Source organism: Anopheles gambiae, chromosome 2, assembly GCF_943734735.2.
Source record: "Anopheles gambiae chromosome 2, idAnoGambNW_F1_1, whole genome shotgun sequence".
Lineage (NCBI taxonomy): Eukaryota > Metazoa > Arthropoda > Insecta > Diptera > Culicidae > Anopheles > Anopheles gambiae.
In genome coordinates this window covers 94,628,738-94,652,830 of record NC_064601.1, presented here as the reverse complement: position 1 = coordinate 94,652,830, position 24,093 = coordinate 94,628,738, and the positions used below count along the sequence as shown (strand labels likewise).

The 24,093-nt window shown below is 44.4% G+C and overlaps 1 protein-coding gene across 1 annotated transcript in view; it reads left to right on the top strand.

Moving 5' to 3' along the window:
- Nucleotides 1-24,093, top strand: part of LOC1276729 (heparan sulfate 2-O-sulfotransferase pipe) — a 120,345-nt gene that overhangs the window by 39,545 nt on the left and 56,707 nt on the right. The window lies entirely within an intron of this gene.

Sequence of the window (24,093 nt, the reverse complement as noted above, 5' to 3'; positions counted from 1 at the left end):
TCATTTAAAGCTTTTGTAATGCAACTCATCATGTTTCTTTTTACATCTAAATTCTAAAATCGTCCCTCCATTCTATATTTTAAGCCAGAAAGCTGAAATGTTCAGCCTGTCAATGGTACAATATTCATCATCCGAGTTATATCCATAATATCCGGTTGGATATTATTGGAGTTCAGCAATTGTGTACAAAATATTCATTTTCAATTCATTTTAAATTTGCTTTGCTTTCTTTTTTCTGCTTGAAGTGGGCTATAGTACTTTTATGAAACTTAAAAAAATGATCCAAATCATTTTTAACCTTTGTTCACACAATATTCATCCTTCAGCAAACAAAAAGGCAATCCTCCATGAGCATACCTGATCGTACCTGCATCGAATCTACGATTGTTTACATTTTTTTCAGGCTGCAATAACTGAAAGCAACATCGCAAAAGTCCCCAACATTAGTTTATGAGTCATTCTGCATGACACAATATATTAACAACTCAAGCTGTCAATGAAACAATTTCAAATCAAATTCCTTATTGAAAGTCTAACCGATCGATCTCGCCTGAAGATCAAAGAAAGATAGAATTGTTATTCAACCTTCCTTAGTATCATTTATAGATGAAACTAACGCCCCATTCGTGACTTGATTTATGATTTCTATTCTACCCTTGACTGAATATTCATATTACTAATAGGTTGAAAAGTATGAGCCCAAACACTATCAACAATCATGTTAAAAATCCAACGAGTAGCATCCATCAACTATCAGCACGTCTGAACAGAAATCCTTTCCCGATAATCCCCCGTCCAACTCAGTCAAAGCGTTCAAAGCACAAACTCAATCACGCGCCAGCAAACAAAACTATACGCATCACAAAACAAAACAGAAAAAAACCCACACTTAATTTTGTTTTAACACTGTTTCCTAGCCTAGTAACTGCTGCGCCGTAACCACTAATCGCTTCAAAGCAACCGTACAACAGCAACGGAAAAAAACCCCCGCTCCAATCGGGCGGAAAGACTACCACCATGCTAAAAATTATGAATAAATCAGTAGTCCACAACTGTCTCCGGCCTCCATCCCCTCCTTCAGCACACTGCCACACGGCACTCGCTAATACCAATCGATCAAGTACGACGCTTTTCCAATCCTGCGGCACGGATCCTAAAAACCGTGAGACGTGACCAACCGTGACTGTTTGATGTTTGCCTGTGCATGTGCCTGGATTGGCCTGGCTAGAGAGTGCTGTATGTGTGTGTTATAATCTTCTCGCCTCGCAGCGGGAATCATACCATCGGCAGGATGTAAAAAAAACACACACACGGGAAAAGCCACGCATGGAAATCGCATGAAAAACTAAATAAAGAGAGGAAATGTGTAGAGGCAAAAAAATCTATAAATCAATAAAAAAGCAAACTATTTCCAACTAGAGCGCGTTATGATCACGTTCGTAACCGTTGGCAAAACGCGTCAACAGAGCACACGCTGACGATGTTCCGCACCGGTCGGAACGATTCGACCGGCGAGTAAAGTGTTATGCAAATGGACACACCTGGTGATGGTGATGGTGGTGTCCGCCCGACCTGTTTTGGTCACCCAAAATCATCCCACATCAGTGGGCCGTTTTTACACAACTTAACAATTCCGGAGGACTGCAGCCGATATCACCCCAAAAATGTTTGGGATGCGCACCCCTCCTGCCTGGGGCGTGCAGTTATTCGGGCACACATCGTTGCAACAGTTGCAGCCCGTGTGTGCAAACTCGTGTGCAAAATAATCCATTACAATCGATCGGCATACACATACACGTGCAGCGTGTGCAGGTGATACAGTCTTGTAACCTACTAGCCCAGTACTATCTCCACCATCAGCACTCGCAGAGGCAGCCGTTTTACTCTGCTTGGGATGTGCGAGTGTGTGTGTGCGCGCGTAGCGATGTTATTTCATTAATATTTATTTGCAATAAATATAAAATGAAAAATTCCCTTATCCTGTCCTTGCGCAGCGGCACGTCAGGCCGGGACAATCGATAGCGGCGGGACTGCATCTGAGGGGCGCGCTGGGGATTGCAACCACGCGACGCTCGAATCAGATCGAAATGCTCCGCACACACATGCAGATATAGTTTCCGGCAGCAGTGTGTGTGTTTGTGTGTGCTGAAGAGATTGGTAAGCTTTTCCTGTTACCATTTGCCCTACGGAAGTGAAAGGAAATGATTGGAAAATTGTATGCGGTTGTGGCTCTAGCCGGTGAGCAGAGGGATCACGCGCTACTGAGGGAAGAAGGCGCTCGCTGCTTTCTTCTGCCTTTTGAGTGTAACAATCCCGCAAGCACACGGGTACATACAAATTGATTGCAAAGCGTTTACATCGGGGCTTGGTTAAACACACTCAGCGTGGAAAAAGGTCAGGTCAAGGGGGTAAACATTCTGAGGGTAAAAATGGTAAGCAAATAAATTCAAAGTCAGGATGTTGCAACTATGATCGGTAATGCTCTGGCGATCAGCATTAAGATAATGTTGCAGTGGCTCGTTAGTGTAAAAATATGTCATTTTAGCTTAATAAAGCCTCAAGAACAGGGTAACAGGCAATTGTGGCAAATTATGTCGTCAGGTTATTGGTAATCCTTTTAGATTTGCTTTGGCACGCTGTTTTTACATTAACGATTATTTATATTTATTTTTAAAAATTTCAGCATTTAAGTCGACAAATGCAAAGTAAACTTGCAAACATTTATCAACTCAACGCCAACATTAAAAGATTTCAAAAATAAAATACAAAGCCAATAGTCTCTAGGATCTTCAGTTTCTTGCGATAGAGCCACTCTTTTTCGCTACCTTATTGTGCTATCTTTGTCGATAAATTGTGGCAATGAGGAATCGTTTAAAAAGTACTTCTTACACAAAGCAAACAAACCCCGCACTCGTAAAAGAACAAATCAAACCAACATTCGGCTCAAACCTGCTATGTGTTTTTCCGCGCTTGAGTCGATTAGAGCAAAACCCGGCTGCATACATTACGATTCAAAGCGTGCAACGCATCCCCACTCCAATCGACCAACACCACTCGACTGGAGAGATCAACCGAACCTGTAACACAGTACTGTCTGCCGCACAAAAATAACCCTCCACCGAGTCAAACAACGCTTCGTGTAACGCTTCCCCCGAGATTCCCCTGAGAGGAGATCACGCCATGCAGAGCAAACCAGAATGCACCACGCTTCCAATCAAACAGGGGAGCACTGGAGGCCAAGAGTGGGAGGGTAGTACTGCATTTTGTTTAGTCACGTAAATCGAACATCCCAACCCAAACCCAAACCCAAATGTCCCTCGATTTCCCGATGCTCTCGTGAGGATAAAACCGGCAAACGTGCCAGTGCATCCAGTTGCAAAGCTGCCGATGCTGGAGCTCGGCATTTTTTCCCCCTGCTCCGTCCATTTCTACGCGCTTTGTGCATACAAAAATGCATACATCATCATGCTGCCCGTGGCCATGGTCGAGCTTTGCAACGTTTTTCGAACGACTGCTGGAGAGAAATTATTGGAAACGTTTTAAATTAATAGTTTCCCCACGAGAGTCGTCGAACGGCCGGTGACGTCGGGAGCAGCTAGCCATTTTTGCGAAAAGGGTGCATCACCCCTCCTCCCGTTTGGTATGCATTTTACATCGGCTTAACACTTTAGCCTCTGACATCTGTTGGGCAATGGGACACCGCGCACTTGATAATGAAAATATGGCTAATTTTAAATGTCATAAACACGCGCGAACCAGCTGGAGGGGCTCGATATGATCAATATATTCAATAAACAACCATGCACACACACGCACACGCAAGGACGAAATGATGCATTTCTAACGTACGCTGGCGTGGGGTATGTAATCACCCGTGCCTGCCGCATGCTCATGTTCCGCTTGGGCAGGTTAGAATTTATTGATGAATAATTGCAATCCGCCCTTGCAGTGGCAGACACTCCTCTGCCATTTTCCCTTCCCTCAACCACAGATGACAGAGAGGGTTTTTTTTGCATTGTAAATTTATCTAAATTTGTACCAAACTCTCGCTGGTGCGTGCATTGCATCGTGCACAGGAACGCAAACCGTACCGGTTGGAAAGCTAATTTATAGCCACGACACCCGATCGATTGGGGAAAAGCGGCCGCCAACAATGCGCGCTGTGCTATTAATTAGCCGGGCGTAAGGTGTGCACAACGGGGGAAAATGAAAAACATAAATTTTAAAATGGTGCTGGTGCAAAAGCTGACAGCTGCAGAGCAAGAAAAACAACAAAAAATCCTTAAAATATCGCGCAAACCAATATAGAGAGCATCGACAAAATTTGTTACCATAAATATTTCACTATCTAATATCTGCCGCTACCCCTGTGCTCTCTGTGCGTTTATTTATTTATGTTTGTGTTTCTTTTTTTTCTCTCTCCCTTTTTTGCAGGTAATTCCAACCGACGATCATGTGGCGGCTAAATGCAGATTTGTAGTGCTAAAGAGGTTGGATAGCAAAAAATGGACACAAAATGGGTAAAGCTATCACAGAAAATGCAACAATGAAAAAAAAGATTGTTTTGAGCCAACCAATAAATTAATAAACTATCACACACATACACACACACACACACACACACACACACACACACACACACACAAGTGCACTCAAGTTGCACGCATCATCAACAGGCTTCTTGTTAGACACCATCGTAAACAACCGGCTACCCGAGCCGGGTAATTATTCCCAATACGTTCAATCAACCTTCGGGCCGCTCGCCAACCGCCCGAGAACGTGTGCAAAATGACATTAAGCAGACGTTCTGGGGGGAAAAGGGGGGGGGGGATGGAATAGTTATGTAAGTCGTGGTCAAACGTCGATTAATGCCACAAGACTGACCTACTAGAAGCATAATTACACACAAACACACACACACACACGTACTGGTCGATAGTTGTCATCCGTTTTCCCGGCAAATGGCAAACCCTGGTAGTACCCGGCTTGTTTGACCTCGGCGAATCGGGAAAATGCCACTGATTGACCGCAAACAAGCGCATTAAGCTGAATAATTGCGGTTTAGAATGTCAAACTGTGTGCGTTAGTGTGTGCGTGTGTATGTGTTTGAATGGCTCAAATGCGGAAATCGATTCGGTTCCCCATATTCCGGGGTTCACCGGGGAAGGCGCCAGTGGGAAAGCAAATTAAATAAATTCTCCTATTGTTGGAAGGTGGCAAAATGGTGGCTGTGGTCGATGGAAAATTCGGAAACGTATGTACATGGCAACAGGCTCACACCTCCCCCCGGGTCAGCCAAGAAGCACGATAGCACAACATCAAATCAAGCGCGATGTCCCCCAGTCTGCGTGCGATGGTTTATGCTGATGACGTTCTAATAGCGTGGCCGTGTGGATTAGGGCGGCATTCAGGCTACACCTACCTCCTGGAACACCTCCAGCCATGGTGGTCGCAATGTCGTCAAATTCGCCATTTAATCAACAACATATAAATGTGTCCACTGGTATCGGTACACAGGCAATTCGACGCTTTGGTGGGTTTCCCTGGGGGCATAAGCATAGCGAGAGGATCGATAGCGATTATTATTAACGTATGATGAACCCCGCTTTTGCTTTTGCCCCCTTTGGTGGTGTGCTGCCAGCGAATAATGATGCCGATGATGGTGCTGATGGTGATGCAAATATTCCATTACCTTTTGCCTGGGCGTTAATCCACCCCTTTGCCGCGGGTGCACTGCCGGTACCATAACCCGTTGCACTGACACGCTAACGAATGTCACACACTCGCGTCACTTTGCTGCTCGTCGTGGCTTTTCAATATTCGATCATATTATCTAATGATTCGAGTTAGCAAGCATAAAATTGATAGTTTGCTCACACACACACACACACACACACACACACACACACACACACACACACACACACACACAGCCAATACAAAACCAGTGACCGGCGACAGGGCAAGCAGATCGCTTTGATGTGGTGTATCTGTTACCGTCTTCGCTGAGCCCGCTGGTGACAGTAATTGATTGCAATCGCGAGTACCCCGCACGGGCTGTGTGCAGTGAATCGTTAGCGTTACATGCAAATCATGCGATAAGATCACCTGCCCCCCGCTTCACCCATCACACCCAATCTCTCAAAGCCCTCTAATTAGGTTAGGGACGAGGGGCAAATGAAATATGGTTCATTTCGATCAAGTGCCAATTGAATTATCAACAGGAAGCAGTGTATGTGTGAGTGTGTTGATCCATCTTCTGGCCACCGTAAGAACGCTGACAACGGTTCCATTACCATCATCTGCAACACTGCCACCACCACAACCGTGCAACGGAGGGTCTGAGGATTGGGGATGAATCAGCGATTAAAATCGCACCAGAATCGCAAACACTCGGAAGCGATTAATTACGCGGTGCCCGATTGTTGCGCGGTTCGGTTTAACCCCCGCGGGTCATTTAATCGGGATCATGATGACGAGGCTATAAATTGTCCGTCCCCTACCCCCGTTGCGGAGATTAAGTGCAGTGCATGAGCAACATGAAGCGCAGGATATGCGATGCCCCGTTTATCTTGCAACGGATCGCCGGGTACGGGTACATTAGCCGCATTAAGGTGTAGTTATATGTGTGTGTTTTATTGAGAAAGACACCGGAACTTGATGTTTATGTGGGGAAAATTAGCTACATCCGTATTGATTTGTAATGTAGCCGTTATGTGATCGTTCGTTTGCGTGTGATTAGAACGGGAAATCTCAAATCAAATAGTTGTTTATGGGTTTTTTGTTTCTACACATTTGTTTGCTTCTCCTCTTTCATATTGGATTTTTCAATCTAGATGAGGCACAATCTTCTTGCAGTATTATTGGAGCAATCCAAATGATTAATGGACCACTTGCTGAGTTCATTCATAATAATGAATATTGAGACAAACATTATTGATACTTGACAATTAATTTCTTAGAGGTTAGCATCACCAATATTCTTTACAACTGTCATGAAAGCCTCGTATATCTCCTGACATATCTCTAAACTGGTATGTCAATCCAATTTTTACATCTTGTGAAAAGAAATTCTTTGAGTTAACTTGCAAAAATAAATCTACGACCTTGCCAGCAGCCATTCGTCAGTTATCCAGAATTTTCGTTTTGATGGACAACGACATGCGCGTAGCCATTTTTTAAGATCTTCCAACGATTTTTATCAATTCCTGCTCAGTTTTCGCGACAAAATTGTTAGAATAGAGCATTTGCATCCTGTTATCTCATAAATTTTCGATGTAACGTAGCTGGCGGGTGTTAAACCGGTTCGAGGACTAGAGTGTCATATCGAAATTCCTCTGAAATTCCACTAAAATGATTGCATTGAGTTTTGGCGTCATTGCTTGCCCCTGCGAAACCTGAAGACGCGATTTCAGCTTCCAGACATTTAAGTTCATGTTTTCCAGGTACTATTTCACTGTTTGGACGGGTGCATCGACCTCTCGGCCATGCTAGCGCAGCAATTTAACCACATGTCCCTCGGTCCTTATTCTCAGCTTTCTTTGGAACCTCAAGTCGCTCAGGGTCGTCGGTCATTCGTAACTGGACTTTCTTTCGATGCTCTGATTGTTGTCTAATAGTACCAAGATGTTGTAGATGCCGGAACAGGCTTATAGGACTTCCACAAACTGACACACGGAGTCCGTTATAGAAGCTACGGAGTGCCGTTCTTTGATCGTGCACGCTTCCTGAACGAAGTTGCTTGCCATTTTAGACATTACGGTTAGATTTTGACTGATAAAGATGTCAAAATTTGTCTTCTGACTCATTGGATATTATTATAGAAAAGCTACTGATGTTTACTAAGCGCTGATCAAGCTCGACCCATGAAAAATCGACAATTTTTGCCCGTTTCTTTAAAGCAAACATTATTGCAGAGCTGTTCTGGGATTCACAATGTTAAACTTAATTTTCAAACATTACTTTGAAGTTCTACCAATAGTATTATGACAGTTGATTGAGTGCTCTCCGATTCCAGATGAGTCGGATAGGATCAAAATACAGCTACTTGGTAATTGAATCCCTCAAGAAACAAAAACGTCGAAACAAAGGAAACATTTTCCTTAACTTACAACGTCACCATGTGTGACACAATCCTGCTGGCGTGGTCGTTTGACATTTTATTCATTTATATTGCTCAGAGACCCAGAAGCATGTGTCCTGACTATTTAATGTTGTTAACATGCAACCAACCATCTAATGCTTCTAAACATCAAACCACTCTTCAAAGTGTGTTTCAATTTTTTGCCTCGAAAGCTTATCATATTTGCCTTGTGCCAAGCAACGGCATTGTCTTGCACCTGAAACAATCTCCATCTCGCAACCTTTCCTCCCATTTCGGGTTGACCTTCACAATTCACTCAACCCCATTGTCAACTCGTATCACACCACGTACTGTAAACAATAATTTACACCACCAGCAAACAGCAGCAGCATCGGCCGGTCATAGTTGGACTGGCAGAGCAACAATTGTATCTACGCCCATAGTATCCATTCCACCCACACTCTCTCTCTCTCTCTCTCTCTCTCTCTCTCTCTCTCTCTCTTTCTCTCTGTGTTCGATCAATGCACGAACTAAGTACAATCATTTATGCTACACAACGTTGGACGGGAGCGCACACAAGCCGATTGTACGTACGCTTCGCATATGTCTCACAGCTTACGAGCTCAGTTATCGCAGGCACATTCACAGCCGTGCACTGCACACACATCATCACAGAGGCGGTGTCCGTATCTGCGAACATTTTCCACCCGGCTAGAGTTTGCATGCGAATCAATCGAGCTCTGGGCAAACACATGCTCGCATAATGATAAAGTTAACAATTAATTTAGTGAGCATATGTAAACTGGAGAAGCTCGGCATCATTCGCAAGCTGTGCTGACTGTGGGTTGACTGCGTGACATTGCTAAGGATAGACTCGGTGGCTGAATACATCTCTATCGATCGAAAAGGGATGAGACAGAAAAGAAAAACTACGTCAAATCGTGTGGATGAAAGAGAGGGAGAGAGATGCGACACAAATTACCCCTTGTGCAAGGGTGACATAACGCGGGGACGACTAATTGTTCAGCAAACGTGCTGCACTTTAACACTTCATTTTGACACCTCACTCCCCAGTTCAGCAAGGGAGAGAAAGGAGGTTTAAGGGGGAAGCGTGCAAACGCGCTTGTGTCACAGAGGTCGCCCCGTGCAGCCAAAGCAGCGTGGACCTATGTGGTGCTAAATTAAAACCTTAAACAACGAAACCATACACGCATCTCGTACTGCCATCGCCATCCGCGAAATGGCGTCCAATTTGAACATCGCATCCAGCTGCGTACCTCTCGCGCCCGCCCTCCCTCGTCGTCCGACGTGATGACATCTCGCTCGAGGAATTGAGAACACCACCGTTCGCCACTCCGCCACTCCGCAGCTTCAGAATGGGAATAGACAGCCTGCGGGGGTTTGAGAAATTTGAAACCATTCGCATGAAAACGGCAATGAAATATGCAGTCACACATTTCCGCTTGCCACCGAGTCGTGTGGCATCAAGCCTGAGGAGCTGGCGCATTCAACACCCAACTGTCACCGGCATCTGTGCCTTTGGTGAAGAGAGGAAAGGATGTGCTTTGTGCGCGTATGTGTGTGTGTGTGTGTTCCGCCCCGAAGGGATGAGCCCTGTTCCCGCCAACCATTCGCCCAACTGATAAAGTCACATTATTGTTACGATGAGATAACACACAGCTGGACTGGCTTCGGGCCGATGCTTATCATGCCGGGATGCAGCAGCAGTGTTTTAGTTAACACGTGGCCATAATTCCTTGCGTGGCCCAAAGCGACACCGCCATGTTGCCGCTTGAATGCAACAATAAACTAAGCGCACACACGCGTAGGAACAATGGAGTGCTGCCGCCGCCGCCGATATGGTTCATTTGTGCATCTAACTAGCTGCGTTCTTTCCCCCAAACCGGCCCGCCGCCGAATCTCCTCAGGCTTAAGGATGATGCCCAAATGTCCCCTTCTCTCTTTCTTTCTCTCTCGGTGATCGATGTTTCCGCCGGGCAGGCAGCAGTTTGATTGAAAATCGATACGGCAACGCGAAAGCGGCAAATTGGTATGCAAATCACCGGAACGGCTCGCAAATGTGCAAAGCGTGTGGCTGAAGCAAGCGACACAATCGAGGTGCGTTAAGGGCGATCAAGCGTGTGAGAGTAAATTGGTTAGTTGGGTTGATGTTTTCATTTTTTTGCTTCTCCCCATTTCTAAGATAGAAATCGATCCAATGGTTTGTGCACCTTGCTATTCGATATTGTTTGATGTGTTTTAGTCGATCATGGCAGACACTTTTTCACGACCTAATCTCAAAAGCTAAGTGTGAATATACTCATTTTTACATTTTTACACATGCCTTCTTTGCAAACGGTTCTGTTATGGGAAAAAGTTAGTTCCTGAGAACTTATCTCCTTGTAGAACTTGGTTCCCTGGATGATTTTTATACAGTAACAACTGGTTTGGTTATGAAAAACGCTACGCCGACTTCATTTTGGATTTCTTTAAGAAGCAAGGAAGACAGTTTTGAAAAAGAACGATACAATTTTTAGTATGACTTCAATAGATTAACGCTTTTGCTAGGTTTTTCGAGATTTATCCATATATTGGCCTACTGTTTGGCTGAAACAAAGCCAAAGTATGTCATCTACGACTAGTGTGGAAAGTTTTAATATAAGTGGCCCAAGAAACTGTCCAGGAATCCTCAAAGTCAGAATATAGGTGTTCTATTTCAAGTAACCACCATTGTAGGCAACATTTCTACAAAAAAGTTACTACAACCAGTAACCTTCTGCCGGCCTATACAAGCTTTCAACGCTTATTAAATACCACGCAGACGGATAGTCAATCTTTGCTAAGAGCGACGGTCCATACGAACCCAGGACGGGCATTTCAATTCTTCCGAATTGACGATAGTACCTGATGAAAGTAAAAAGAACCGGTAGGGATTTAGAGTAAGTTCTGATATGTTTTAGGGTTCAATTTCCGGACCGGTATGGTGTCACGATCAGTTTAAGGATCGGTAAGGAGATAGAATTCGTCAATTGACCTATACTGACTCTAGAACTGATCCTAACATTTGTATGGGATCGGAATCAATTCTAGCATCAGTATTAATTCTGTAAAATTCCAGGATCAACATGAGTATTGAATCAGTTTCTTTTAAATTGCCCCTTGGAGTTACAAGACATCTGTAATGTGCGTTGTCTGTTGAAATCTCATTTGAACGCGTCCTAAAGTTATTAAATATTTCCGAAATTATCTTGCATAAACCTGCAACCAGTCCAAATTAACAAGTCTTACAATATTTTGACAAACTTAATGAATAGGCATTGCCAAAATAAATTATCTTTATGATGGATTTTACCTAAAATAATGTCTTGATAAAGGTTTTACATAAATCGCCTCCATTCTGATATTTATAGTTCCGGATCTCTCTTTCATAGTTGAAATTCAACTTATTTTCATAGACATACTCTATCAAAATTCTCAACCAAGAAATGTTCAGGTGGCGAACGCTATAACACCATCTCATTCATTCATGCTCATTGAAATCCTCAACAATTGAAATTGTTTGAAATACACCCATTTTGAGTTTTATGTTAAAAATGTCTTGCCCATCCTGCCGACGCCCCCAGACACAGCCCGTTCATCCCCACATCGCATAAATTCCAACCGTGTACTTTGCACCGCTTTAAGGCACCGATTTTGCCCCAACTCTCGCCACCATTCCGGGCAACAAACTATTCGCCAACACCGCCCGGTTTCGCGAAAATAGATCGCAAAAATTTGTACGAAATCTTTCACTTCCGTGCCAACGCTTTCGCCCCAAAGGGGGGTGGGGGGAATATTTGCAACCGATCGACGGACCGCCTCCGTTTGCAGCTGGGCCCGGCCAGCAAGATTCAATTGCCAGTTGCCAGGGCAAAGCGAAACGGAACGGAACGTGGCTAAACGGCTGCCACACCCAACTCCCCTCCGAACGAATGGTATGGTAAGTAGTTGGATGGTTCCGGGCGGCGAAATAGTTACGAAAATGCCTCTCGCCAAAGTGACAAACATAAATGCAGACTAATTGCATTTCCAAACGCGTTCCCCCTTCACGCTCAAGCACGCCCAAACGATACCTCCGCCCTTGTCCAGCTTCCTCCGTCCGTCGGTAGTCCCGTCTTAAGCAAGTGCGAAAACCCGTTCGATTCTATCGGAAGATGGTAAATTCTTTGCTCATTCCCATCCCCGAATAATAAAAAAAATAAGATATAACGACATTTTGTAAAGGGCAAAACGGGAGAAGGAAGGTGGCACGAGACGCGGGCAAACACTTTTCCGCCCAGACGATTTTCCGCTACGCGACGGATTCGGTGATTGAATTATTTTGCGCATCGCGAACGAGACACTTCTTCACGGTGCACGGGAGGGTACGCTAGCGTCAAATCGGTTCCACAAATAGCTGATTCAAAAGCTGTTGAAGAGAGCCGGTAGAAACAGGTGGGGGAAGGGGAGGGGGGATGAAAACTTCATCCGGCAAAGCAGAGAGTCAGAGCAGAGGCTTGCCGGTGTGGGCGAGGTGTTCCCGTACGAAGTTCACGCTCCCGGGGTTTCCGAATGGCGAGACAAACAGGAAACGGCACAGACTAGTTTCTTTCTCGGATGTTCTCGATCCGTGCGGACCGGCGTGGAGCTGGAGGCGGCTCGACAACTTGCACTCGAACCTTTCCCGATGGGAGGAGCAAAAACAGAACGATTGAATCATCATAAAGTTGAGCCCGATTGTCTTTAACCTTCGCCGGCGAAAGGAAACTTTTCGACAAATTTGTGACTCGTTATGCGATGCGCCTCAAGAGTCAAAAGGAAGAGCGATCCCATCGGCATCTTGTGGGTGCATGTCGATGGCAAAAGTTTTGCAATCTGACAACTTGGCTAAATGTCTCCAAATCTGCTTGCACTGATTTGTACGACCTTAAGCTGATCAAAGTTTTGCCAATTTTTAATAATGATTATTTACTTTACTTTGGTTTAGTAAATCGAGTTTCAAATCGAAAAGATCCCGGGGATTGCTTGTAACCACAACTACCATTGTGCACAAAGACACCCTGCACACCCCTTTTGGATTGGTTAGTTGCATAGTGTAACATTGCCCACCCGGTGAGCAATTATTTAATAAGGATTTAACACCCATTTAACCCACCACAGCCGCCAGGCCTTAAAAACGCTAAAGAAAACGCCAATGTATGCGTATGCGAACGTGCACGAACGGTTCGACAACTATTATCGGCTGCACAAGCCCGTAAACAAACCCGTTAACAACATCCGAAACATAAACAGGGCACCACACCTGACCGGGGAAAGGGGTGGGAAAGGGGGTGCAAAACCTCACCCACCCACCATCGCGACCAAAACTGAACCAAAATTGCCCTTTTGTTGTGCGGAGTCGTATTGAAATCACACTTTGGTGGTAAATTTGCTGACTCGAATGTTGGCAATGCATGGAGCGGGAACGGAAGGGTCGACTTAAAGACCGGCGCGTCGGCGCATTTTACACACACACACACCTTACACCTTACCCTGCACACACCATAGCATGAGGAAGGTGGGGTGGAAGGTTTAAAAAAAATGTTAAATTGTACACACAACACCGGCGGAAAGGTAAACAAACCCACCCACAACATTACGATGGCACAGTGGTTGTTTTTTTATTTATGTTTTTATTGCTTTAAGTGGCCTATTTTTTGTGGCAAAATTGGAATTTGTAAGCGTGCAGTGTCTTTCCGTTTTTGGGGTTAATGTTCTAGTTTAATGTTTTGTACAGTTTTTACTTATTTTTATCAAAATTTTGATTTTAGCAGTATCTTCCTCGCATGAAAATGCTACAGAATTAAAAATGTAAAAATGTAATATAAAAACAACGAACATTGGGGCCCTTCACGATTCTAGTTAGTTTTTTGTATGGAGTTTGACAGTTGGAGGCTGAAATCATGTAAACTTCTTCTTCTTCTTTGGCTCAACAACCGATGTCGGTCAAGGCCTGCCTGTACCCACTTGTGGGCTTGGCTTTCAGTGACTAATAGATTTCCCCCCATAGCAGGATAGTCAGTCCTACGTATGGCGGCGCGGTCTATTTGGGGATTGAACCCATGACGGGCATGTTGTTAAGTCGTACGAGTTGACGACCGTACTACGAGACCGGCTCGAATCATGTAAACACTCCATATAAAATCACACAAAAAAACTAGCCTGCAATTTTCAGTCTAGATTATTCTAGCCTCAAAGCTAGAATTAGATTCGAGTACCTGCTCGAAATCACGGTGTTGTTTACATTTACCCCAAGGTGCATTAAGGAGATCTGATGGCGGAATCTAGAATCAAAGTGTATGTAGTCCAGGTGGTCTCATAGCATGTTTTTCAAACCAAATTTGAATATCACTTTTTGACAGGATGGGTGAAAACTTTTGTTCAAACAAGCTTTCTGGAGGCTTGACGAATACTCAAAACACTCATACTAAAATCTTCAGTCAGAAACAGAAGCGATAAGAATCAACCTTCTAAATTCATACACCTTGGGATAAGCCCACCTGTGTATTATACCTACTTAGATAGGTGCTCGAAAACTGCTATACAATGCAAACAGCTGACAGGCTGAAATTTCAGCCTACGAATTTAAATCGGAAAGGATTCCAATGTTTAATAATTTAAGCCCATTCACATAGATCTATTAAATGGCATTTTCTCCTTAAATATTCACTTATTGTTCAATTCAAAATTCAATTACTCCTTTATTATTGAAATTTCAAGAACCACATACTAATATTTCTGTGAAACATATAAAATTACACATAACTTGTAAACCAGCTCTCTACGATTGTTCCCGTTCCTAGCAGGGAGGAGAAAAAAGTAAGCCTCAACTCACCAGACGAAATAAAAACCGCTTTACAACGACAATCCCCTCCCACCGGCTCTGCTCGCCTTAAACATCGATGATATACAGTGAAAATGTGCTGACAGCATTGGCAGAAATGTATCTTTCAATCCCCTCCCTCCTCCCTCTCAACCCAGTGCCGTTCCATTTTTTATTTGCCATCCGTCCCCGCTCCACACCGATCAGATACAGTGGCGACGCTTTTCGCCGGAAGAAAAACATATTAATTTCATCCCTGCCGCTTACGATCGCCCGTACTCGCCCGCCTGAATGTATGCTATCATCGTGCTCATGCAACGCCCGCTCTCGCGGAGGGATGAGACCCGGAGGAGGAAGGAGGACGACCGTCGAACAACAGCGCGTGCACAATTGCACAAAAACGCTGACCACTGTCCAGTGTGCCGGTGATCGGGCGGAGGAGAAAATACTTTAAAAAAAAACTTCCACTCCTCCGGAAATGGAATGAAAATGTGACACCCAAGCACACACCACCGTGGTCGTCCGTGTTAAGCACACACATTTTTGCACCACACACCGACCTGGATGGTGGCGAAGCGCTCGGAGCATTTCGGAAAGACAAATAAAAACTATTTATACTGCAAACGAGCTTCAAATATTTTAACGGTGCAGCGCTGCTCTTCAATCCTCTCTCCCACACACACACACATTCATTTTTCTCTTTTACCATAGGATGGATGGTTGAGTGAAATGGGGAAATAATTTATCCCTTGGACCAACCTCTACCCCGTTTATTTTCCATACTCCCTCCCTCCTTTGCCCGTGCGTCGTTAATGCAATTTAAAACAGGAAAGTGATGTAAATTTTTCGGGGAAATGTGTGCTTTTTCCAACACCCCTCCGCTCCGAGCCCAATGGGAGTGGGTAGGAGATAGAGAGCAAGGAAATTTATTAGCTACAAATATCTACCTGCCGGTGGTAGGGGCGGATGATCCGTGTTGATTTCATTGAATTTATATAAATATTTAATTACCGAGCGAAACAGAGGGAATGAGAGTGAGAGTTCCGATAGCAGCTCTCTTCCAAAAACAACGAAAAAAAACACCGGTGTGCATCCGTTACAATGTGTGCGGACAAACGACGGCGGAAAGGGAAGCGCAAATATGGACGCCCACTACATCTGCATCATTACGCACGGAGGGGGGGGGGGGGGGAGGGCAATACGCAATGTACAAAACGCAAAACGCACAACACGACAAAACCTCAACCTGCTGGTGTTCCCCGCATCGTATTACGTGTGTGTATGCACGTTTTTGCAACGGGTGTGGGACGCGGTTTATTCGGTGGTCAAAGCAAAGAACCGAACGGGAAAAGGGGGTTGGTTACACAAAATAAAAACAACCAACCCCAAAGCAAAACAATTTGTTTGTTTAACACACCGAAAAACACACACACAGACGTGCATGAATATCGCATGCATCGAAACACCATTGCACAAATGCATTCTTTCTCTGCCTTCTCTTTTTCTCTCTCTGTCTCTCCCAGGAAACATAAATATTGGTGGCAGTAAACGCGTAGCAAAGGGGGAATGGGACGGAGTGGCTGACTGCATAGCGACACAATGGAGGGCAAATATTTCACAGAGAAAGTGATTTTTGTTTTCGCTGGTTTTGCTGTTTTCTTTCGTCCGTTTTTTTTATCTATGTATTGCACCACACACACCCACAACGGTTTCGTTCGCTTGGGTGTGTAATAGATGTACTGATTTGAACCTTTAGGGCTGAGCTGAATATAGTGCTGCGCTGTGCAATCGCGCTGTTACAGCACACCGGAGCTTCTTTCTCTTTGATGACTTAATCCGATCCGGTGCAGCACCCGTGCAGCTAGCTAACCAGTAGTGCAAAATCAATACCGGAGAGTTTGTCTGTGGTGCGAAAAATTTGTAATTACAACGTGGGACGCTCGTACGTGCTAAAAATACACCGCACAAAAATGATTCCTTTCGCGCACGTTTGCGCTGGAACAGAATTGATCTGGGAGGTTCATTGATTTGCTGCACCGAGCGGATGCTGCATTGCTATTCTGGCCTTCTTTTTTTAATCGTCGATTGTTTTTAATCTATTTTATGTTTGATCTTTACAATGGAATGAGTAATCTATTAGAATCAGCTACTTTATTCAAGGTACGAATGCAACACTCAGGTTTTTGTCATACATCTACACAGTATTTTAGAATTCCAAGTTAGTTCTTGACTGCTTATCGTAGACTAGAGGTGTGTCAAATGAACCAGAACCGTACGGTTCATTCAGTTCACATGAAAAAATGAAGGAACCGATTCGCAAGAGAAGAAGGCTATAGTTCTTTTAAAACATCAAAATTAAAAAATCATGAAAATGAGTGTAAACATTCATGATCATTTTGAAATAACGAACAGAAAAACCTTATAACATTCCCAAATTTAGAGATGAAACAAGAAATGGTCTATTTTAAACTATCAGACCTATTATTTTACTCGAATGACATTCAATTCCGTCAGAAGGACCCGAGTCGAGCGGGAGAAAAATTGTTATCGTTTTTGCCATTCGAAACATTTTTGTTCTAGCATCTGTGTGTTTGACAGGTAGTCGAAGCAACCGGTGGTCGGATCAGTGTTAAAGTTCGTTTTGGTTTAACCGAGTTCATTCATTGTTCATTCCTGATAAAATAAACGATTGTCAAAACAGCTAACGACTGGCAAACACAGGGAAACATTCTAGCAGTCTAATTAAACGACTGTTAATTTGTATCGCGTACGCGCTTGACGATCGTTTGTTTAACGACGGCATAGAAACAGTCGTTAAAATTAGCAAATGAACTCAATGCGTTTACGATGCCCAATTCCAGCAATTTTTAACGACTCTGGTTAGTTTTAAACGACAGTAAATTTTTCACCATTTCTTACGCGGTGCCGGCTAGTGTGTGACTGATTTACAAACTTTACAAGTATTGCTGTTTGCAAAAGAACGAAATCACGATCACGAAAACCGAATTCACGATTCGGTTCACTGCAATGAACGATTCGGTTCACTCATGTTCACTTAAAAGAACCGAAATGCCTACCTCTATCGCAGGCGATTTAGAATTCTGATTTAGAATTCCTGATTCCTGAAAATTCCTGATTCCTGAGAATTCCTGAATTCACTTTTCTGATTTAGAATTCTCAGAGCTAACTCAATCGCCTACTGTTGCAAACTGTTATAAGATTCCAACAGACTTATAACACGTAAAAAGGCAGCAAAATGTGCAAAATAAGTCAATTGCGATAGAAATACCTATGAGCAAAGATTTATAGAGAATAAAGGAAAAACTAGTTTTGTTGGTGCGCTCTTACAGCTTACCTACAAAAATCACAGTTTCTAAAACTCACTGCCAAACTTCTATAGTCCTCTAGTTGCACTTTGGATTGAAATTAGGAGTTGTTTCGTTTAGATTTTTGTACATCTGATCATTAACTTTAAAAAAATCGTTGCTATTCAGTGTAGTTAACAAAACTGGTTGTTATAACCGAGTCATTGAATTCATTTTTTTTATAGAAAATCGGTTTTTAGCTAAATCGTCATCCCTACACTACACATAACGAAACGGAGTCACTCCATCAACTGTCTCGAATTGTTGGTAAGCATAGAGGAAAAGGATTGTAATAAGCAAGATTATTTAAATATCTATATAACGTAGTATGAAGACTCTATATCGTACTTATTGCTATTCTCCTTGCTACATACCAGCTTCTTTGTGCACACATGTAACCTATTATCTGTATTAAAAAACGGGCGAACCGTATTTTGTAATCACAAAGCGAAAGTGATTTCCCGCTTTTCACACACACACACACAAACAACTTTTCACACCCAAGCGCTCCAGCAGCGCTTTCCTTTGAAGGTACAGCAAGCACCTCGATTGCTACACGCTCGACTAGGACGCTATCTACAACAAAACGCTCCATGCACCGACGCCACCGTCGACGACGTGACGTAATTTATGTTTCCATCCACCTTCGCAGCCCAGCATCGCTCCCGATGTCCGATGCTTGTGCTAAGAATGTTTCTGTTTTCCTATCGAGACGTACAAACGTACCCGGCTGGGACACATCGGTGCAACACCATTCGCTAACGCTTCGATTAACCCTTCCCGCCGCCGCTTCACAAAGCACGGGACAGAAAAGGGGGACGGCTGTGCACGGTAGCACCACACACACCGTCAGCCACCGTCAGCCATCGAGTCGTATCTCCTCCACAAGCAAAACCTGCACCACCTTTCATTGCGCCCATGACCCACGCAACAACGCGCCCTGTCCGTGGACGTGGACAGTTGTCAGGGCGCCGGCGGCACACACCCCTCGGCCACAGCAACATCAAAAAAAGCTATCGCGTTAAACCGTTCATTATTGCCTTTCTTTTAACCTTGCCTGTGCATGGGGTTCGCACCGCTGCACAACCGGTGGCGTTTTATGGTACCGGGGGAAAAAGGGTGGTCGAGGGCGATGGCGGTGACACGCCTTGCATAAACTGGTACACAAGAAAGCGCAGTGCAGCAGGGCAAATGGAGCTAAAGACACACGACGGGGAAATGGTACCCCGTCGGTTGGCTGACACATCGAACCGAAGCAGGGTTTGGGTAGAAATGCATCCCACACCCGGGCATCGCACCCTGTCTTCTAGCGCCCAACTTACTGTGGCATCTAACCACTAATCAGTGTGTGTGTGTGTGTTACAGGAGAGGTACAGAGCGAAGCAAAATATTCCGTTAGATCGTATGCTTTTGCTGAATGGAGAAACTGAACACGAGAACTGCTTTGGAACATGCATTTGAGCTTTAGTTTATTTAAAAACTAAAGATTTAATACATTCGGTATTTGTGCTTTAAGCATGCAGGAATCTGGATCATTCATTAGGGTGCTTTTCTCATTAAAGACAACTCATTAAACGTTCCGAATTATACAACGAGTATCCTGCTACCAACATCATACAATGTCATTGAAATAGCCTAAATGTAAGAAATCTTATTACAAGCATTATTAACATCATTTTTATAGCTCTTGTTAAAATTCTTCTGATTTTAACATCTACATGCTCCTAAATCAATTATCAGAAAATTGTATATATATGTATAAATCGATATTCTGGAACATAAAACATTACCCCTTTTTGTGTGAGCATACATATTTCATTATAAATCACTAAACTAGCAATATTCGCCCGGATTAAATTCCCACCATCGTGAATCATCGCTTAATGAGGGAAAAGTGTTTTCCAACGTAACCAAAAAATAAGCTACCCTTCCTGCTAACTACCGCCAATGCACGGCACAAACTTGCTAGCTGGATCGCTAGAATTTTTGCGTTAAGCTCCACTGGCCACTGCAGTCGCTTTCCCGCAGCAAAACTCGTGAAAAGTGATGAGCGGTATGCATTTTTTAAATTCCCTTTACCACCGTTAAAGATTGTACTGGAAAGAGAAGGAAAGCAACAAAAAAAACGCACCCAACCCGAGGCTGGATAGCCTCGGGCACTTCCAATGAACTCCATTTTCCAACCAGGAGAGTCCAGGGAATCCTTCAGACTCTCCGAACCATTGGCGAACAGAAGCTTCCCTTTTTTCCCCGTATTCCTGTGTGTGTTTGTGTATTAAAGTGCAGCTCACTGCAGCAGGAAAAAATTTCAACAATTTTCGGCTGCAAATAGCCAGTAATGGTGCGCGGTGCAGAAGGGGGCGAAAACGAGCGAACAAGAAGCAATACAAAAGTGCGAATGATGCATTTCCACCGTCACTGCATCATTACCGTTTTGTGAGGCTGGTTGAGACCGAGCTGCGGTTTGACCAGGGCACGATGTAAAAGCACATAAGCAACATTGTCGAACTGGGAACGTTCGTGAACATGGGGAAGCAACACACACAAAAAAGGCATCCAGTGCTAACCGAACACCGGGAAGAAGAGCTAAATTACACTGACCGCACTGCATCAACAACAACAGCAGTAGCAGCAGTAGCCAAGGTGAAGAGAGCCAACAAGACAGCAAAAAAAAACAGCGCCTCTCCATCGGTGACCATCGATGGCCTACAGCAGCAATTCTGCAACATGAACCCAAGAATGGACGGAAAATGGGCATCAGGCGAAAGAAATCCTGGAGTTGCCTGGAAAGTCAAACGCATTGGCCACGGGTCCTCCCGGAACGGTGCTGGATTTTGCCCGCAGAAAGAAAACCGTCGCCCGCATAAAAAAAAGCCTGGTCGCTCCACAGTTTTCCACCGTTCGTTGGTTGTTTCGCTTTCGCATGAAGCGCAACAAAAAGCTCAACAAAAAACCTCCCAAAGCCAGGGAAGCTACTCGGCGTGATGTGTATTTTGGTGGCACTGCCTGTGCTTGTGTCCTCTTCAGTGCAAATGCCTCTTCACATCCGTCAACTTCCCGCCGCCAAAAATGCACTTATCCCATTTGACTCTGACCACGACCTGCCAAGACCACGGGATGGACCACGACACAAGACCAGAGCTGGACGGTGCGAAGGTTTGCTGTCGATTTGCTTGTTGGCAGTATAAATTATACACGAGCCAGCACAGGCCAGAAACTATACACACACACACACACACACACTCAGACACACAAAGAGAGTTAAATATTTAAATTGCAACGCAACGAGAGAGCACCAAAGCAGGAGGAACAAGCACAACCAGGAATCGGGACGATTAGGTTCTCCAAGTTTCGTTAAAAAGCTTCCTCTGTGCAGAGCGTACAATCTTTTAAATCATGTCTATTGCTATTGCATTCTCTCCGGTTCGGGGCTTTTGCATTCCCTTGATTATGCCGTTGTCATTAACCTCATTTCTTATGATAGCAATTTTTGCAAATGGACAGCCCAACTAGCCCGGCTGCCCTGCGCTGCTCTGCAATTTAGGGTAACTAGCCAACCAACGGCATGGAAATGATTAGTTTTACACCAGGGGGAAACAGGCGAACGCCGGGCGAGCCGCATTTAAATATGGAGCTAGTTCGGAACGGTCTCTGGCAGCCTTTCAAACCCTTGGCGCTCTTCTTTTGTGTGCTATCCCATTTGTCATGCTGAAGAGTGGTGCTGGAGTGTTTGCGTGGAATTGCTGCTGCCTAAGTGATTGAATGTTTTGATAAATTGTTTATTGAAGTAATTTCTCCCTCGCTGAGCGCATCGCTGCAGCTAATTTCAACGCAATGTTTTGTCCAGCTGTTGCCCAACCGCTCTTGCGAATCATTTTCCGCTTTTTCGCTGATTTCAACGGCACCTTTTTTTCCCTCCCGCCACACGCTAAACAAACCAACGCGATAAGACGTGTCAAGTGGTCGCCCGGTTGACTGCTGCCGAAGTGCAACGCGAATTCCAACCGCGCCGGTATGCCCGTACCAGACGGTTGCAATGCATCGCTGCACCACCACGGTATGGCAGTGCCACGGTTCAACAAACTTCAGCCATACCGTCGGTGAACCGTATGGATGCGCGTTTAGTGAGCGTAAGCGTAACACACAAACCTCTTCCCCCTAGCAGAGCTTACAACAGACAGATGGCCAGTGGTCGGAAGAAGCAAAACAAAACGACTGACAAACGGAACAGAAGACTGGGTGTGCGAAGGTGTGGTGTCTGGCACGCTGGCATGCACAGGGCCTGGCAGGTTCAATCAATGCGACAAACAGTTGCCGCCCTCCCTACCACTTCCCTATCGAATCCGTCACTTATGTTGATGTGAAACGTTGTTTAGGGGTAAACTGCTTTCATTTAACACGTTTTGTTGCTCGGGGCTTGAGGGCTGTCCGGAGGTGAAAGCGTAATAGGGGTTGAGCAGGGGGGAAACATTCGCTTTAATTCCACTCAGATGTGAACGCGCCATTGATTGTTTTGAGTCGAGAGATTCACATTAATTGACTGATGATACTCGAGCAGGATAACAACGCGAAGTGGAGTTGGAGTTTTTGCCTTATTCGAACTGTAAAAATGCAGCCTGGTCACTGGTCAACATCAGTGATCGGCACGAGATTCCTTTAAGTGCTGATGGCGATGATGGGGTTTAGAGTGCCGCAAGTGTTCCCAACAATTAGCACCCCAGGCCGTGGTAGAGTGTTCCAGCAAAGACCACTCACAGTTACACAGCTGAGTTTGTGCTACAGAATCATACCACTTATGTCATTGTCATGTGATGTTTAGTGAGTTGATGTGTATAGATATGTTTTAGTGAGTTAAAGCACTCTTTTGCAAGCAGATTTTAAAGTGGAAAAATGCCGGTTGTCGCAATGCCTCTGACAGGAACTTAAAGCGATTCGTAAGCCAACCTGACACTCCAATTTCTCTTATTTGTTGCAACAATAGAATTGAGTTCCACCACTAGCTCCTCCTGTCGTCTGGAGTCGGAGTCTGCTGGATTCGGATTCCAGGTGTCGTCCGGAGTCGTCTGAAGTTGTCCGGAATCATCCGGAGTTGTCCAGAATCATCCGGAGTTGTCCGGAATCATCCGGAGTTGTCCAGAATCATCCGGAGTTGTCCGTAGTCATCTTAAGTTGTCCGAAGTCATCCGGAGTCGACTGGATTCGTCAGGAGTTTGAGTCAGCTAGAATTGGGAGGAATCAAGTCATCTTAAGTCAGTCGAAGTTGGCCGAAATCATTTCATTTCATGGTGTTTTATTGTCTCTTTTGTTTTGCCCTTGAACTTTCTAAACAGGCCTCTCTTTTCATATAATAGCAGATTGATTCAACCAGAGTCAGCAGAAGTCGAAGTCGGAGTCAGAGCTGAAACGCTTGACCGCAAAAACAAACTCCGGCTACTTCGGCCAATTCTGGACGACTCCGAGTGACTCCGGATGTCTCCAGACGACTCCGGATGTCTCCAGGCGTTGGTGTTAGGCTTTTGGTTCCGTATGTTTCGAAGAAGCACATTAACCTTATCTGATTTCTGATGTACAATTTGACACATTATAGTGTTATCTAGCAACTCCACTTGAGACATAAAGTCCCAAATTAAAGCAGGCAGAAAACGATAACGTATTTAAACCAAAACAGACGAATGATATGTACAAATCGTAAGCAAATACAGACACTACTACGGCAAAACGAGAATGAAAAGCATGTGTAATTCAGGCTTACAAGTTCTGCGAAT